At 36.3% G+C, this 18,705-nt stretch overlaps 1 protein-coding gene across 2 annotated transcripts in view; it reads left to right on the top strand.

Moving 5' to 3' along the window:
• Positions 1-18,705, top strand: part of LOC117405155 (E3 ubiquitin-protein ligase Midline-1) — a 160,671-nt gene that overhangs the window by 26,415 nt on the left and 115,551 nt on the right. Inside the window, exon 1 of one of the 2 annotated variants that reach the window (XM_059030122.1) lies at positions 2,236-2,372. The exons of the other annotated variant lie outside the window; for it this stretch is intronic. The gene's annotated coding sequence lies outside the window, so the exon portion shown is untranslated. Of the gene's footprint in view, positions 1-2,235; positions 2,373-18,705 lie in introns of those variants that run through there. 2 annotated transcript variants of the gene reach the window in all.

Below are 18,705 nucleotides of genomic sequence, written 5' to 3'. Positions count from 1 at the left end.
GTCCCTGAACGTGACAATTGAATCATTCTCTTTACAACAGATTTTAGAACCAGAATAGTGCTGACAGGACTGTGGATGTTCCCTGATTATTTCCCAACAGATGAACCTAAAGTTATCAATCTTCCTAAATGGACCACTGCATCTTTAAGACACACTGTGCCAAAATGTCATCTGATGGCATTGTACAGTACTTTCTCAGCCTCCTCACAGCGCACATAAACACCTGAATGTCTCCTCCAGGTGTTGACAGCATGCACAGACAGGCTGGAGCAAATTAAATCAAGGTTTGAGGCTGGCAAGCAGGTCATTTCAGGACTTTCTGGGGCAAGTTTTATTAGGAGGTGCGGCAGGAAGCAATCTCCGCCTTTGATTTGTAATAAGAAAATAGGTGAAGGTAAAAGTTTCTATATTGTTTTGTATTGTTGTCATGTCACTATACCACATTCTTACTGCCTGCTTTTTTTCAATAATTGGCCCTTTTTATGTTAGTTTTCATGTTGCCACTTAGTGGGTTGTCACTGTGAGCTTTGATGACAACACCTAATTCCCTAATAGCTTTGGAGCCTGTGATGTTTTCTTTGTAGCAGGGTTCTGCTTTAGGATTTCCATGATTTGCTCTGTCAACATTTAAAGTACACACAGCTAACAAAAAAGTCTCATAAATCTTACTGACTATGTATTCCCATTGTTTCTTAGATCTCAAATTTTCCTAAATGGAAGATGCAGATATTATGGGAAGATTTTTGAATGCCATTTTTAGTCTATGCTATTAGTGAAGAAAAATGATAGATAAAGCAACGCAGCAGAGTTTGAAAAAACATAAGTTGCAATTGCTCCAAATTTGTGGTTTTAGACCACCAAACTTATTCACTCACAAAACACCGCCTTTCTGTGAGTATATTGCATTTGAATCATGCTTCGTTTCTCACTTCACCACAACCTTTAGAGACTTGTCCTTGCACCATGCAGTACCAACACCCAGCCCCCATCATAAGAACTCATCAATGTGTATGCCCAATCGTACTGTACTGTAAGTACTGTAATTCAACCGTTGTTTTAAGCCATGTTTTTTGTATTGTATGATGACAATGGTGCTCAAAGGGCTGCAAAAAATAGGGATTCTAGTATTTATAAATGTTGGATCTGTGCATGAGAGAAACAATGTGCCACAAGTCACCAATCTCTTAACTTGTATGTTGTTGCAGACACTAGACACTTGGTCTATTTTTATGAACTAAAATGTACAACCCTGATTTGTCATGATCCTCACTTCACTGTATTTGTATTGCATGTAAACATTTTAATAAGTGGATCTGCAAACCACCACTGGGGTCAAAACCCCAGCTGGAATAATATAGGGTTAAAGATCACGAGTATTAGGATCTGCCACTGTATAGGTCATTAAATAGGCTTTCTTTCAAATCTTCACTGGAGGAATGTGTTTCAGAAGATACCACAAATCTCTGTTATACAGTTAAAAATAGCACACTATGACATTGTAAAGCCTCCACTCTTAATAAAACATGTTGTAAAAGCTGCTGTTAAATATACAGAAGGTAGCTTCTTCAACTTCTTAGTTTACAGTTTTGTCTGTGCTAGATTATGTCTTTGTCTTGCACACACTATGAGATATCTGAAGGCATTGTATCAAAAACAACCACTGCTCTACCACACTCTGTAAGAGTATGCATTTTGTGGGGAGTTGCTGCAGAGAGGAAACATAATTGTACTTTCTAAACTGAAGGGTAAAAAAATGGATACTATTTTTTTGCATGAGTTTTGGTATGAACTAAGACACGACTCCACACAAGAATGTACAGCTAACAGCTATTATTAATGCATTACACTCAGAATGTACCCAGAACCTTACTTTAAAGTGTGACTGAATTATAGTGTTTCTTTACCCATTGGAGAAAAAGCATTCAAGAAAAATGAGAATCATGAATACTGAAACTCTGCAAAAAAAGATGTATATGTTTTTCCAGGTTCTATACAGTACATTCTTACAGTACAATACACTTCCCTTTTGTCATTCACACTCCAGGAGTTAAGCTTTCATTCCAGCAAGTCTCCAAGACAGGGGATTTAAGGCATGTTTACCTATATAAGGAACCTGTTAGACTGAGGAGAGAGCCTCCTCTGTTTGGCTGGGAGACACATGCATATGCACACACCCTGGCGAGTGGGAGTGAGCTGGAGGCTGGACAGAACATAGCTTCCTGAGTCACTGTTACAGTTTAACAGATACCACACTACTAGTAGGAGACACATCAGGCTTTACCAAGAGCCCACACTGCTGAGTGAAACTTTCTTCTTAATCACAGGCCCAACAAAAGGAGACTGAAACCATGTCAGGCACAATGGGGAAGCAGGTAAGACAGACACTACCTGCACCAAGCTGCTTTGCTGTTGATGCCAACTGTGGTTTAGAAAGTTATTTCCTTTAAAGTTTTTTTGGACTATCAATTAATATGGCGCAGTAGGCTTTGTTGTAAGTATTTGTGTTTGGCAGACAGTTCAATGAACGCTGCTTTCTTATCTCTGATGAAATCCAGATGTAAAGTTAAAATTAATTAAAAAGTCTGAGCCGTTCCAATTAGGGGTGTGCTAGGGAAGAAAAGAATAAAAAATGTAATCTGTAACATATCCCTGTTACATAGCATTGCCTTTTTTTTTTTTAGGAAATCTTTAAGGCATACTGTAGATGGAAGAAAATAATTAAAAGTGTCTTGGAATTTGTTGAGAATGGAATGTTGTACTTAAAGTGTAGAATGTTGAAGGAACTTTTTTTTCAACTTTTTTTTTCAACTCAAGGAAACTTTATGCAATACAGCTTGAGTAGTAATGGTTGTTTTCTACAGTTTTGATGGTTCCATGTGAATACTGTTTTACATGGCTTGTTATCTTCAGGACCTACATCTTCATTGGAATCCATATGTGTTACCACTAAAGAACAAAAAACGACAGTAAAAACATGTTTGGCCAGTGCGTTCTTCGTGTTCGTTTACTTGACATAGTTCTACATTAGAATTCTGATTGAGTGTTTTGAGGTTATGTATAATTTACTTCTATTTGTGCATCAATGGTCACTGCAGTATCTTTTTCAAACCTTCTGTCTCCCTATCGATTGTTTTGTAATGTATGAACGGTTAATGTAAGTCAGCAACGTGCTTAAGTTAATTGTATATTAATCTTTATTTTGGATCAAATACTGAACATTTTGAAATTTGAAACAACATTTGAAAGGTGTGGTGTATTTGACTGGAGAGCAAACTTTAAAAATGTCTTTGTCTAAACTTTGACACCTTGCATTAAAAGGACAGTAATAAACATTAATTAATAAGTGGCAACATACAGACAGTAGATAACCTGCACTTTCTTTTCAGTAATACCAGTTAATAAGGGTTAGCGTTAATAAACATGATGCTTATCCTTTTCTCGTGAACTTAAAGCATTACCCTAATTCTGAAAGAATTGTGAAAGTGTATATAGTAATAAGTCATCAGTGTGTGTGTATATATATATATATATATATATATATATATATATATATATATATATATACAGTATATATATATATATATATATATATATATATATATATATATATATATATATACAGTATATATATAGATAGATAGATAGATAGATATAGATATATGTACAGTGGCTGAAGCCTCATTTCAAGTAATGACCTGGAGCATGCAGCACTCAGTCCCATCAATCAAATGCCTAACAGAAGACAATGAAAATACAGTGTTACACAGGATCACAGACAGACTTGTTAGGCAGTTAAAGACCTAGCTCTAAAGGTTTAGCTCTAATGGTATATTTGAGTCAATCCTTCTTACTGCACATCATTGGAAGTCTTATTCCAGACCTCATGTGTCAGTAGCCTGCATGATAACATTGAAGCAGTTATCTACTTTAATGATTAAAGGATAAGTAAATATACCATGTTTTAATAAACATGGTGGCTCTTTACCTTTTTTTCATGTAATTAGCTCTTGTTATTTCTAATGGGTGGGGGTAGGAGGAAGGTTCTGAACATTTAATGACCAGGCCTCTCTTTACCATTAGGTCTATAAATAATGAAAACTAAAAAGTAATTAAAAAGCACAACATGTTATGCTAAGCTCTCATTTTGTGACAGTTAGACATCTTTGCAAAAACAGGGAAAAAAGAAAATGAAAAAAAAGAATGCCAAACTTACTATTCATTTCCTTGTGGTGTTTTATGTTTAAAGTCCTGAAAAGAGGCTTCCAGAATATTATTTTTTTAACTGACAAAATTACATGCCATATGTACTCTATAATTGGTATGTTGATACCATTATCTGGATTTATTCCAGGTCAGGAAGTGTGGAGGAGGCATTACATGAATCAATAGCAAAATGTAAGACAGAAAAGTGTGTAAAGTAGTAATGATCTGTGCTGATTCAGAGAGAAGGTATCTCGCCTGAACATGCCTCCTGTTTACTCACAGGGCCTTCCAAACACCTCCAAACAGTCTGCTGAGCTGCTGAGAGGAAGCTGCACCGCTGCTATCTGACACATTTTGTTTTAATTTTTTTTTTAACACATGACTGAATTTCAGTGTCTCCTTTCATTTCAGTTCTAGCTGCTTTATTACTACAGGGACCGGATATGTTGTAATTGCAAAATACCGGAGAATCCTGATGCAATGTTTTGTTTATTTGTTTTATAAAGAGATATACATTTCTCTATATATTTTATGGAAAATATATTCTGGAAGTTACGTGCGTATTACAATGCATAAGAGAATAGGTGGGTGAATCTATGGTTTGTTTTTCAGTCATTAGAATTATGAACTTGTATGTTATGCACCCTCACCTTAACCTTAATACTATGCCAAATACATAGTTAAGGACCTGTGGGCTGTTCCATATCCTTGAGTCCTGTACCGAAATTGTGCCTGCCAAGGCTCATTCTAGTGGTATTACACACATAGCAGCTTATGATTTTCTGTTCAGTATAAGTACATTTGATGTATTTTTTGCCCTACAGACCAAAAAGGTCATTGCTCCATTCTTCCAACACCCCCACACACACAAGAATAGACATGTACTGTACAATATCTCAATAAATTATTTTTAATTTCATTGTGAGTTGGGGGTAAATGCAGTGACTATATTTTATGTCTAGGGCAATTATAAACACCTCACACCATAACACCGATTCAGCGCTAAGTGTTGAAAATTAAAAAGGTGACATCAGAAATGTTATTTAAAATAAAACGTCACAGTCAATACAATTACAGAAATACGCGAGGCTCCTGTATCTGAAACTGATGCTTAATTTATTCTGCTTTCATAAAATTGTGTAAGAAGTATTTTTCAATATACAATAATACATGATCCTTTATATATTCAGATCTGGTTAGTTAGAATGTCATCATGCAGTTGTTTACGTTATGTATGATAAACATGTATGGAATTCATCAAAAGCTGACGTTAAACTAAACTTGGAGACACTGTCAAACATTTATGTTTATGTTCATCATTAAATGGTCATTTACAACCTTTTAATCTGTGCCCTCTGTAGAATATCACACTGTAGAGTTTACTGTATCTAGAGAACCGCTTATATTATCCACATGAAAGGTATGAACGATATTGAGAGTATCAGAATCTGAGAATAAGTAAGGCAATGCCTGTCGGTATTTCTTTATCTGCTGTCACACTAACACACTTACATCTAAAGAAATGCTTATCGAATTGAGATACAATTTGGATACAACATTATTTACCACAAGTGAGAGTATACGAATATGTAACCTGTCTGTGTATACTGTATGTCACACTTACACTGTACAATGGCTGAAGTTCATGGTGATATACTGTACCAGTGCCCTGCCATATTAAAATGACCAGTCTTGAAACAGAGGTGACATTTTTTGTACCAAACTAGGACACAAGCACAAAACTGAGCAGAAACAAACACATCAGTATCAGGTAGCTTGGCCTTTTGCATCATGGAGGGTCTGAACTCGTGTGGGCATGGAATCAATGAGATTCTGTATTACATCCAGATTTGGCCATATTTAGATGAGTTTTGACCACAGTTCATTCACATTGGCAGATAGTGGTCGAGGTTTATCATGGTGTTCCCAGACATGTTCGACAGGGTTCATGTTGGGACTGAGGAGTCCAGGGAAGAAGCTGCAGCCCACCTGTCTCTTCCAGGTAGTGGTGATTCTGCACGTAATGCTATGAGATGGTCCTGAAGGATAGCAATGTAACATGTAGAACTGAGACATCCCTCGATGAACACCAACTCGCTTTCCACTGAACCAAATCACACCCCAGACCATGGTACTGCAGCCACCATGTTTTACCGTTGCCTTTATGCAATCATTCCGCAAATGATCTCCAGCCGTCCTCCATACCCAAATGCGCCTATTCGAATTGAATTGTTGGAAGTGGGAATCATGTGAGAACGGTCCTCCAAAACTGTAGAGGTCTGTCTAACATCTGCCGGGCCCAGTGCTTTCTGCGCTGTACATTTGCACAGGGAAGCAGGTGTTTCCGTCGGGCCACTCGTCCGTTGTTGCCCAGCCTATGCAGGCCAAAGTGCAGCAGTCAGACTCTCCTGAAGATACATCACAATAACGTTATGCACAGATCTCTAGCAATCTGCCTCTCACTTCACACACAGCCAGAATGCACAATCTGTGTGTAAGAGGTGAAATATCACAAACACCTACTGTATTGTATATATTGTATACTCCTTCTGAGCTCCACAATGCAGACAGCTGATATTTATACCAGACGTGTTGAGGTTTTGTGTGTATTTTGGATAATACCATTTTTTTTTAGGGGTGCTCATTTTAAGATGGCAGGGCACTGATTTACATACTTGCTTATGATTTGAAAAGCGATTTAAAGGTATTGTGATTCACAGAATATTATTTGTTTGTCTGTTTTTACAGATTGACAAAGATTGTAAGTCATGCTGTAAATATCAGCTATGTAGTTAATTCCTATAGCATTGTATACATCAAAAAGGGCATTTTTATTTTTATATAGTATGGGGTTTGAAGGTGACATTTCTAACTTCCTGGTGCTGCAGGTAGTTTAGTTTGTAGGAAAGGACAGGAAGGGAAAGTACAGTAATTTGTTTTCTGATTAAGTAGATTGCACAGAAAGCAAGGGGAAACAAGACAAGTCATCCAGGAATGACACTATATTTTAGTAAAAAAAAAAAAAAAAAAGTACATGATAGTGAGACACAGCTACTTAGTTTTTTTTGTAAAGAACACTTTAAAAATCTTTTTTTAAAATTTTTGATTGCATGGTATACAATGCTTATAAAACGTTTTGGTCAACACATAGAAAATAATAATTATAACACACCTGGTACACGTGAGTAACATAATTGATGTCAACATGATCTTTCAAGAGGTAATAACATTTTAGGATGCTTAGCTGTTTAATGAGCAGCTGTTGGTAATCAAAGGATGTACACCAGAAATCAGAGATAGGAAGGTGTATAGAATGGTACCATTTCCATATTTATACCACCACTATTGATATAAACAACAATTTGGCATTTGCAGCATTAATGAAATAAATGTCTCACTTGAGAATTAAAATTCCTGTATTTAATCCTTACTATAACACAGGTAATTAAGTTGCATTTGACCTGTATTTGAAATATGTATAGCAAAAAAAAAAAGGTTAAACACCAGTCTTTTTTGCCTAATTCGACCATAGGCCTTATGTTTATATATTATAAATTTATATTTATTACATTTATATTGCGCTTTTTATACAAAAGCATCGCAAAGCACTGTACAGTATATAGCACATACAACTACCAAGTCAGGGAGCCAATGTAAAGAGGCCAAAACAGGGGTAATATGTTCACTTTTCCTGGTTTTAGTCGGAATTCTAGTGGCAGTATTCTGAACAAGCTGCAAGCGGGATACCACACGTTTTGGGAAACCAGAAAAAGGTTCATTACAATAATCAATTCTAGATGGAACAAAGGCATGCATTAGTCTCTCTGCATCAGATACGGAAATAATTGGTCTAAGTATGGCTATATTTCTCAAATGGTAAAAAGATACTTTAGTAACTTCCCAGATATGAGTCTCAAATGATAGATCAGGATCAAAGATGACCCCCCCCAAACTCTTAATTTCTAATTTAAGTTTTGATGAGAGACTGCAAGGGTCGAGCTCATGTAATCCCACATTTCCTTTTAGTTGGTTCTGTGATCCCACTAGCATAAACCTCTGTTTTATCTGAATTCAACATTAGAAAATTCTTTCACATCCCATGCTGGTTTAACATCCCTGGTCAAAAAGATCCATTCAAATACTTTTACTGGCAACATCCATATGTGCAGTACAAAAAACAGATGGCAGCCATGTCATGGAAAGAATGATATGTTTTGTAGCTGTATTATTTTTGCCGTACTGGAATTTAAGTGCAGGCCCTCTTGTTATGCAAACTGATATCCAGTGCCCCTTTTGTTAGCCCTAGCAAGGTAAGAACATGAGACAGCAACACAACAAATCACTTGATCAATCACTCAAACTTCACACTTATACAACTGTCATGAACAAGCATCTCAGAGTGCCTTACAAACACACACAAACCTACTCATTACAACAGAGAGGTCAAGGTGTACAAATGGGTTTTCAACTCGCAATCTCTCCCAGCAGAGCATCCCACATGGAGCAGGCTGAAATGTCTAGATTGGCTTGGAAATGTGAGTAACTCTTATTTGTGATTGAAAGTCCATATTGAAAGATACAAGGGTTCATTTAGATCAGTGTTCCTCAAAGCCGTGCCCGCAGGCAAATTCGTGCCCACTAAGCCACACCATCATGTCCGCTGCAGCTGTCCTTGTACTGGAAACTTTAATTAGTTTCACAAGAGATCTTTTAAAGAGCCAGTACCCCCTTGTGATTTGGATGAGACCTCATAAGATTGTGAGATTTGTAGTCAAGTTGAAATTGCATTACAGCATAAGGTACAACGTATTATTGAAAGAAATTGGCTGATTAAAACACCAAAATTAAACAGGACTGATGACATTAAAAGATAAAACGCACACAGGTTCAGAGAACGAAATAAACGTGGCCATGAGGTGTCTTCTACGAGAGCAACATTGGAATCGGACTCAAGTGCATGGACAGCTGCAGGATCAAGCATGGAGCCCACACAAGAGTGCTCAGCACCATTGAAAAAAAAATAGTTGAATTTACCCAGGCAGGCAAGCACACATTTTTACCATAGTGGGGACATGACTATTTTGCAATTGTGAGTGAAGGTGGAAAAAGCTGTATGTGTATAATCTGCCTGAAAGTCCTCCCTAATAAAAGTTACAACTTAAAACGAGCATCACAGTACAAAGCATCCAGAATACAAAGATGTGTACCCGTTGGACAGCAGTGCCAGAAAGAAAAAAAAATAGCAGATTTTCAACAAAGCAAAATTGTGATTTTTTAAAGACTTTAGGCATTTTCCCTAGCTGTTGTGTGTAACACGTGAACATCCGCACTTAACTGAGCAGTTCCCTATAATTGTGTACACAAACCAGATCACAGAGCTGGAACATACATCTGACAGTCGCTTCACAGACATTTTCCAGTTTGAGTCAGCTTTCACATTTTTGTATGCACCTTTCCAACAAAATATGTGGGAATTTGTTTCCAGTATTAAATCGTTTTATTCAGCTAAGGCAGCTGTAGAGTTGCTAGAGCTTAGTTCAAAATTATCTTTCTTTGCAACAGTGCTACAAATCCAGCAACAAGAGTGCTGACTTTTGACTGCAGGTACCAGGAGATCAATACCTGTGTTTGGCATCTTCAAGCCTAAAAATGCTTGTATGTTCTCAAACACGTACTTGTGTGAAGCTACGTCTTCCGTGATTCATTTTGTTAAAAACAAGCTGTGCAATCACCTGGGATGTGACAGATTGGAGCACTGCTCAGGATCGCTACCACATCCTTTCAACCACATTACAAGCATTATAAACAAACCAAGAATTTATTCACAAAAATAAGGGATTTCATTTTTTATTTTCTATATATATATAGAAAATAAGCTTATTTTTATTGCTGGTCCAGTTTAAAGTGTATAACACCTTCTCTTTGTAATTAAATAATAAATAGTGCTTCATAAAAAGGCAACAGAAAAGTCATTAGTTAACAGTGATCAAATCTTTACACTGGACCAGGTGTTTTGTACACCTAACATAGTGTATCCAGGTGATTACACAATTATATAAATTATTGTTTTAAAACACGTGTTTGGCAATATACATCAGCATGCCCTCAAACAGCCAGGGAGGGTACATTTATGCCCATGTTTATGCCCATGTTAAAATTACTTTCAGGACCACTGGTTTAGATTATAACATAAATCCGCTAAATACAATAATCTTATGAGATTTTAAGCATTCAAAGTGATATAATAAATAAATTACTTAAGACATTTGTATCGCTTAGTACACTGTACGTCTGATGAGAAATGCTGTTTCACATTGAGGTATATGAGAAGTGCTGACTAAAGCTTGTTAAAGCTCACTCTAGTGATGCTGGTAATTATAATGCTATCACCACGAGATGGGAAGAACGTATTCTAATAAATATTACAGCTGCAGTAAATGTTGGGGAGTTCCACAAATCTATTAGGCCTGCTGTGTGGTCAAAACCTTATCTTAATTCTAGTGACTAAGTGGAAATAAACATGGAGGATAAATATAGACAAATGTATGTGATGGCCAAAATATGACATTGTTATATATAATAGTCCCTCACATTTCTTCTAATTTCAGTTTTCTCTGAGACTGTTAATGATTGTATTTTGCTTAATACATTGTAGGACATTAGCATTGGGTAAGACGGGCAGATCAGTATTATTTTGCCTTTTGAAAAAAGTGATTCAAACTTAGCACTAAGGCAAAAGCTTAGTGCTTCTGTCTCATTATCTTGTGTGTAAAGTATGCAACCAATAGGACCTGTATCTTTGAGCCAATTTGCACACGTTTTGTAAAAATTGCAGGATGTGACGGTAATCATTGAAAAGAGCTATCAGCGGAAGCCCAGCTGCTGCCAAGAAAAAGCAAGAATAGTCCCGTAGAGAGAGCAGGTGGCTGGATAGATTTGGCATTTGGTGTTCAATGCAGCAGGATTAAAATTGCTAAAGTAGCTGTGTTCGATCCTGCTTGAAATAATGATGCCGCAGTATTTATATTTAAAATCTCTGCATAGCTGGATGGGAGTAATGATCCTTGGATATTGTCCCCAGGGTAGCCAAACCTAACCCAGGAATGTCAGCTTCAGCAATGCAGTGGCTGACTAAGACTTTGTCTGCTTTAGGTGTGATATTGTCCAGACAGAGTTGTGATGTTTCCTTGGAAAGGTCACTGATACATACCGTAAGAGGCTGTAACAATAAATCCATTGTGTGCAAATGCATGCTAGATCTTGGCTCACATATTGACTCAAAGCTGTAAGGCGATCTATTCTTTAGCATGCCAACCCTCTATCATTCGGAACCAACATTTTGAACTTGGGGTGTACAGGTAGTGGACAAAAAACTGGAAACACCAATGTAAAGTCACTTAATAGGGCATTGGGCCACTATTGTATCCCGCTCTGTGGAGTTCTCTGTGGACCGTTTTTGATGAAACTGGCTGCTCACGCCCCAGGTTGAAATTTGCAGTCAATTGATCTGCAGTTGCTCACCTGTTTTGACTTGCACTTCGAATTAATGCCCATTGTTGCCCTTTGCTGATGATGTCTTTCCCTCAGAGTTCCATGCCGACATCACCTTAGACACCGTTGCTCATGAAACATCAGCAAGTTGAGCTGTCTTGGTCACTGAAGCTCCTGCCAAACACGCCCCAACAATCACCCCTCTTTCAAAGTCACTTAGGTTTCCAAAGCATGCTGGGATGTTATTTGTTTAAGGTGTTTCCTTTTTTTTGCCCACCACCTGTAGTTGTGGCTTTCTGTATCTTGATAGTGAAAAGTATATGCAATGTGATTCAAAATCAATACACCTTCAGAAAAAGAAAATGATGGAACATTTAATTTCAGGTTTAAAGTAGACAGACATGTTGGACAGGGACAGTTGTGGATGGTTGAGGGCAAAGTGCTGGGAGTGCAGTTAAAGCCTTTGATGAATGTCATAACTGACAGGTATCAAGAACCGCATATCAGGCCAATGATGGAACTCAATTCGAACATGTTTTGTAATAATGTCATTTTTTTGGGGGTGGGGGAGGGGGCGGTTGATAGGATTTGTGAATCACACTGTATTATAACAAGGTACACATGTAGTGTGTGATGTTTCAATGTATCTAAATAAGTTATTTTGCTTTGTTTTCTTTGAAAATCAGGGGAACTGGAATTGACAGTCCTTTACTGTTCAGGAATCCATGTAGTGTACTTTCTTTTACTAGAAGCTCTATCTATTTTTTTTAAGAAACTTGACTTGCTGTTTTATGAGGGAGTGAACAAGGCATGTGGACTCTGGATTTGTCCTCCCTGCAAATCATTATTTATAGGTACTTTAATCTCCTACAGAAAATAATTAAAATTCTGTTGCTTCTGAGTCGACGTTGCTTTGATCCAAGATCATAAGTCTGTATCCCATTATTGCGGCTCAGTTCAGATCTGAACTTGCAAAGCAAGTCAGGGGATTGCTGCATTTTGAATATACCTAGGTATCAGGGTCAGAGCCTGGGGCCAGAAGTTGATCAGCTATCCCATTAAACCATATGATTTAAAGTTATTATATTCTTTCTGTACTGGAAAGCAGCACTCAAAATTATTATTATAGTCTCAGGTTTTTTTTGTTTTTATAAATTACTTTCTGTATTTGAGCTTTGGAGAATTTGTAAACCACACATCCTTTTTAAGGTCAAAAGTTGTAGCTCCAATTAGACATATGAAACTAGTTTTAAACTTTTGTATTTAAATTATTTAGAAACATTTCCAAACAATTGCGTAACGTATCATAAGAAGAAAGACCTTTCCAGCGGTTGGTTACAAGTGAAAAACGTCATTTATTGTGTATTGCGCTTTCTGCAATTTAAATATCTCAATTATCTGGTTACATCTGTAACCTTGAAAAACACATTCTAAACTTACCACTGCCTGTTATAGAATCACAGCTAATGATCCAAGCGAAAAGACATTATTATGGTTCTGAACCTTAGCTGTTTTTTACTTTGACATTGACACATCATTTTCCTTGTGCTTTGACTGCTTGTGTGTGGCATGAGTTCGCACAGTAGGGTTACCTTGACCAGCAGCTATTTTGCTTTGGTCTCATCTATATAGATAGCAAATGAATGGACCTAATTTAAAGCCAGTTGCTGCATTGCTGTAATTTTAATACATCTATAATGCAGTTCCATTTGTGACTGATATGAATGGTGTCAGTATGTGTGCACATTCTATTGGTAATTGCAGTTTCTTGTTGTGATGTTTCCCAGGCATCGGTTCATCGGGGCCTTCATTAAAAGGAGATAATGACGCCTATAGGGTCAAAGGTGCTCAATTAGGCTTTTGCTTCATAACACCCTTAGGTGTGCCGTTGGATCATGTTAACAAACCCCCTGTCATGCTTTGATGTTTAATGTATACACTTTGATAGTGATAGATGAAGAAGCATCTATAAAATAGCCAGCAAGTTGTTTTCTGGTGGCCTGCTAGGGTATGAATATGACATGTAATTACCTTGTATTAACTGGCCTATTACCAACAATTCCAAATCTAAACCTATTACCCTAACTAGTATGTAATTACATGAAAATTGCCTTGTACCATTACATAGTAACACCATGGTAAAGATCATTACCACATAATCATGCTCTTATTCCACTAGTAGTTACACTGCCATGTAAGCTGCTGTCATTTAGAAGTAATCACAAACAAAATATGGGTACAACCAATTTAATTATAGGCATCACAGCATCCAGAGGCACCCAACAAACAAGTTCCTATATTGACTAGATAACATTACAGGGTTTCAAGTGATGTGTATTAAAAAATGTTTGTCTACATCCATTTTTTGGCTTATGTATCTCTTTTATAAACACACCCGTTTATAAAAGATCAAGAAAACTTGCAAAGCATTGTATTGGTAACAGGGATTGGCAACACCATGGAAGATTTAGACTTGTCAAAATGGTGCTTGAGATTGACTTTTAAGTTGAAGCGTTTATCCCTTCTTGATATTGCATTATGTACATGTATGAAAATAAGAAAAACATTTTATTCTGTTCTGGCTGTCTCAATAATAGGTTATACAGTATTTCTAAACTGGTGAATGGACTGGAAAACATTTGATGGTTGTCCACAATTCAACACTAAAATAACACATACATCAAGGTTGGACTGACACTGTATTTTGTTACCATCATGTGGCCAACTGGTACACACAAAACAGAACGTTTTAAATTGCATCATGTAAAATGTAAGCTGTATGTGTTCAGTATGAAACACTTTACGTTTTAAAGTCCAAAAAACACAGATGGCAAATCTAGATAAATACAATTCCACAATATGTTATCTAAAAGATCAGAAATTATGCTGATAAACAGGGTGTTGGCAGGTTGGAACACAGACTTGAAATGAGTATAACATTTTCTCCAGACCAGTGCAATTGTTACATTCCTTTTCTCTTGGATGTAGTCCTTGACAGAAAAAAATAATCTGTAATACCATACCCTCTGAATTTGAAATAAAAAAAGAATCCCATGATATCAATTTTTAATCATAAAGTATTACTCTTTGTATACACATTATTAATAAAGTCACCAGCATTATTTACCTTTGCCAACCCTGATCAAGGTATCATTTGTATAATGATGCCAGTATTTTCTAAATTAATATTGCAGAAAAAAGTAATACAATATTATAACACATCGTGAGATAATAAACTGATATGTTAATTTAGAGGGTATAAAGTATGCCTTTAAGAACCATCACTCTGTTTAGTTTAAATCATATGTTTTTTTTTCTTTTTTTAAATCTAAAAAATAATGTACTGTTGTTATCATAATTGTAATTGTATATTTTCACCCCAAGTTCACCATAAAATTGTATTAAAGTATTGTGCATTAAACCAATACTGTATGTCATTACATATTTTCTGTAAACACTTTCACCACAAATACTCTTCTTTTACGTGTTAATACTGAGCACACTTGCAAGTATGCTCTGCTCTGTTGTGCTATACAAAGTGTATAGAAAATAGACTGAATAAAGGGATTATATTGGTCTCTCAGAGAAAAAAAAGCAAGAACAATCTGTTACCGTAACTAAGACATTATGCCAGAGTGCGTTGCTGGATATCCTCCCCCCATTACAGGGGTGCAGCTGTCTGAATGGCATTTACTGCTCTTGTGTGTTTTCTCTTTGATACTCTTCTGTGTCAGTTCTATTAGTGGCATTCTGTGAACACCTGCTGACCTGCATAAAACATATATGAAGGCTGTACCCTAGACACAGCGGAAAGTCTAATCTGTATGGTCACTGAAGAGGGAATTAGGGTTAGTATCCTGGATTTAGCAGGATGTCGTTTTCAATATTTCCAGAACACTGTTTTTTACAGCCTGGAACTCAATTAGTCTACCAGTCTACAGTATGTGTTGTGGTAGCATAATAATCAAATTTCATAGCAATAATTGACTTCAAGGAGTCCAGCCCTTATGTTTTTTAGATATTACATGTGTTTAACAAGTTGTTTTATTTTTTTTTAAATATGAATGTTTAATATATTATAAAATATTACTTAAAAAGTCTAGACAGTGCAACCTCCATAACATATTCGGGTGTCACTATTGCTGGTTAGTAACAGTTGATAGCTGTGAAGTTTAAAGTCCCAAGATATTTCAAATTTGAGTTCAATTTCTGTAAATAGAAGCCCACTGTTTGTTATTTCCTTAACCTCTTTTCTTAGACCTTTGTAAGTAAACCTTTCAATGTTTGAAATATAATTAACAGTGATTAAGGGAAAGCCAAGCATAATGACTCCTGTATATTAGGACATGTGATTTCAACCTTTAATGGAGTCAAGGTGCAGTCAGTGTAAATACAAATTATAGATTCCTCCCCCACAGCATATGGAACCAACACCTGAACCCAAGAATGTATGCTAACCTGACATCAGACAAATGATGTAGCATAGATAGGCTTTGACAGATTTAAACTAAATGTCTTTGTATCTGGGATCAATTAAAGAATTCCTTGGGCAAATAGAAAAATGTTGCGGTACCACAAACCAGTGAAGGAAGAAATGCTCTTTCAGTTAATTCTATCGTAGTGGTGGAAACCAACAAAATTGCACAGGATTCTGTTCCCTAAAAATACATTGTTGCAGTATACAATGTGTCTCTGTATTCAAAACACATTGCTGTCGCTCATTGGCATTCAGAGTGATAAACTGTTAATATTCTTCCTGTTTTAATAATCTTTATGAAGCGCTAATGGATACATGTGTTCAACAATGCACAACACATACATTATATATATATATATATATATATATATATATATATATATATATATATATATATATATATATATATATATATATTAAAGGAATCCAATAAACAAACAGTTGATCTGGCTAATCGAGACTTTAAAAACTTGGCTCTTTCTCAAAAAGTTAATGAAAGAGAGTGTTTTCAAAAGTAGATACCCCATTAATCATAACTAGCTTGGCAGCAGAGAAGGTATTTGAATTGATGGAAGACATCAACTTCTGCATGTATTAATATGTCTCACAGACAAATTGTAACAGGAGATGGTATTTAACAAGCTGGGCAAGCCAAGCCAATCCTACAGTGGCACATTTCAAAACTTAAACCAATACGATACTGAGTTAAAATGTCTGATGTTCTGCTTGATTCATTCTACTTGCATTTCAAAATAGGTGCTGGTTTTAATTTTGAATAAAAGTACAGATGGTAACACAGCTTGGGCCTGAGATCACTTCAATGGCATGCTTTTGGTCCCATTATGATTGATACAAACTTGTCAAACAGTTTACAGAATTGCTGACACTGCTTTTTTTTTTTTTGGCGGTGGATCCTGTAAATATAAAGACATTTCTTTTTTACACTACGTGTTTAACACTATGGCATAGTTTTAAGAGTAATACGAAGTCTACTATAACCAGCATTTAAACAGCAATTCTTACATGCACACTGTGACAGGGATGACGAGTGGTGACGTCAGGCCAGAGTGCAGGAACTAAAAACACACAGGTACTTGCAGTTCAAAACGCGCTTTCAGCACCGTTTTTATTAAACAAAAATAAATAAAATATTTAACCAAAAAAAAGACACTTTGCTCACAGAGCACAAAATAAAACAGATAAACAAAACAAAATCTAGAACACAAAAATAATACAATCTTTTAATTTCGTTTTGCTTTCGTTTCCTCTCGCCGCTCTCACTCCTAAACACCCACCCCGAGTGCCGAGAGCTGCAGGCTTTTATTAAGGTGAACCATCTCCCAATTAGCATGAATCCCGTAATTAATTCGGGAGATGGTTCACCTTCTGCACAAGTTTTTTTTAAACTGTGGATGGAACTACCCATCCACGCTAAACAAAATATAAAACAAAAACACGGCTACGCCGACAATACATAAATACAAATAAAACAATACAGAAATAATAACACACGGCGCCTCGCCGTCCTATAACGCAATAAATAAATCATAACGATAATAATAAAATACAAAATAACACGGAACCGGAGGGGGGAAATCCCGTTCTAAAATAAAATAAACAAATCAACACTGTACAGGGCTCCTCGCCCTGTTACACACACATACACACATCTGACAAGACTATGAATACCAGTAGTTTTGGATGTGATTATTACATTGAATTAAGTTTGGAACTTCAATCCCAACAAAAAAAGACTAATTTCATTGTTTATATTTTTGTTGTTAATGCCAAGACGAACTGGACCGGCTCACTGCTGTTTCATGCAATATTTAAAAGTAAAACAGAACTGAAATTCAAGTGGTAACAGTTGTTTAATCAAAGGTATTAAAACAGCTGACAATGGTGGCTTATGTAAGATGTGCTTTTGCTTTCCAGCATCCTCCACACGTTGATTTTATCAGTTCCTATTTAAACAGTGGTTTTCATCTGGTATAAATAAAAAGTGTGTGTGCGTGGGATTTAAGGTTAAGGTGGGCACATTAAATGCTGCTGAGGTTTCATTTTTCGTTTTCTGCTGGTGGGGAGCTCAGCGAGATTGTGAGTAGTCTGTTGTCTTAAACCTGGGATCTGACTTTCACTCTTGGTTGAACCAGGTAGTTTGGATATGTGAAGGCTCAGTACTATGAAATTTGGTGTTTTCATGGGCTTACACTGTTGGCTCTGTGGAGAACTTCCTTTAGCAGGAGTACTGTGTGAAAACAAATGTAACCATTTGAAATAAATACGTTCACTAAATAACAACAAATAAATAACTACACAAAAAGGTATAAAAATTGAATTTATTAAATGAAGGAATAGAATTGAGAACCTCGGCAGGACTAATACCCACACAAAATAGGGACCCTAATTTAAAAAAAAAAAAAACTCCCTTTTTTAAACAAATGTGCCATATACAGCATGTACAAGAGTCTCCCTAGATTTGTTGAAAATAATCAAACCGTAAAGACACTTCACCCTGCATTTTATATCAGCTA

Source organism: Acipenser ruthenus, chromosome 9, assembly GCF_902713425.1.
Source record: "Acipenser ruthenus chromosome 9, fAciRut3.2 maternal haplotype, whole genome shotgun sequence".
In the NCBI taxonomy this organism is placed as follows: domain Eukaryota; kingdom Metazoa; phylum Chordata; class Actinopteri; order Acipenseriformes; family Acipenseridae; genus Acipenser; species Acipenser ruthenus.
The sequence above is the reverse complement of the archived record's forward strand: the minus strand, read 5'-3'. Positions and strand labels throughout refer to the sequence as shown.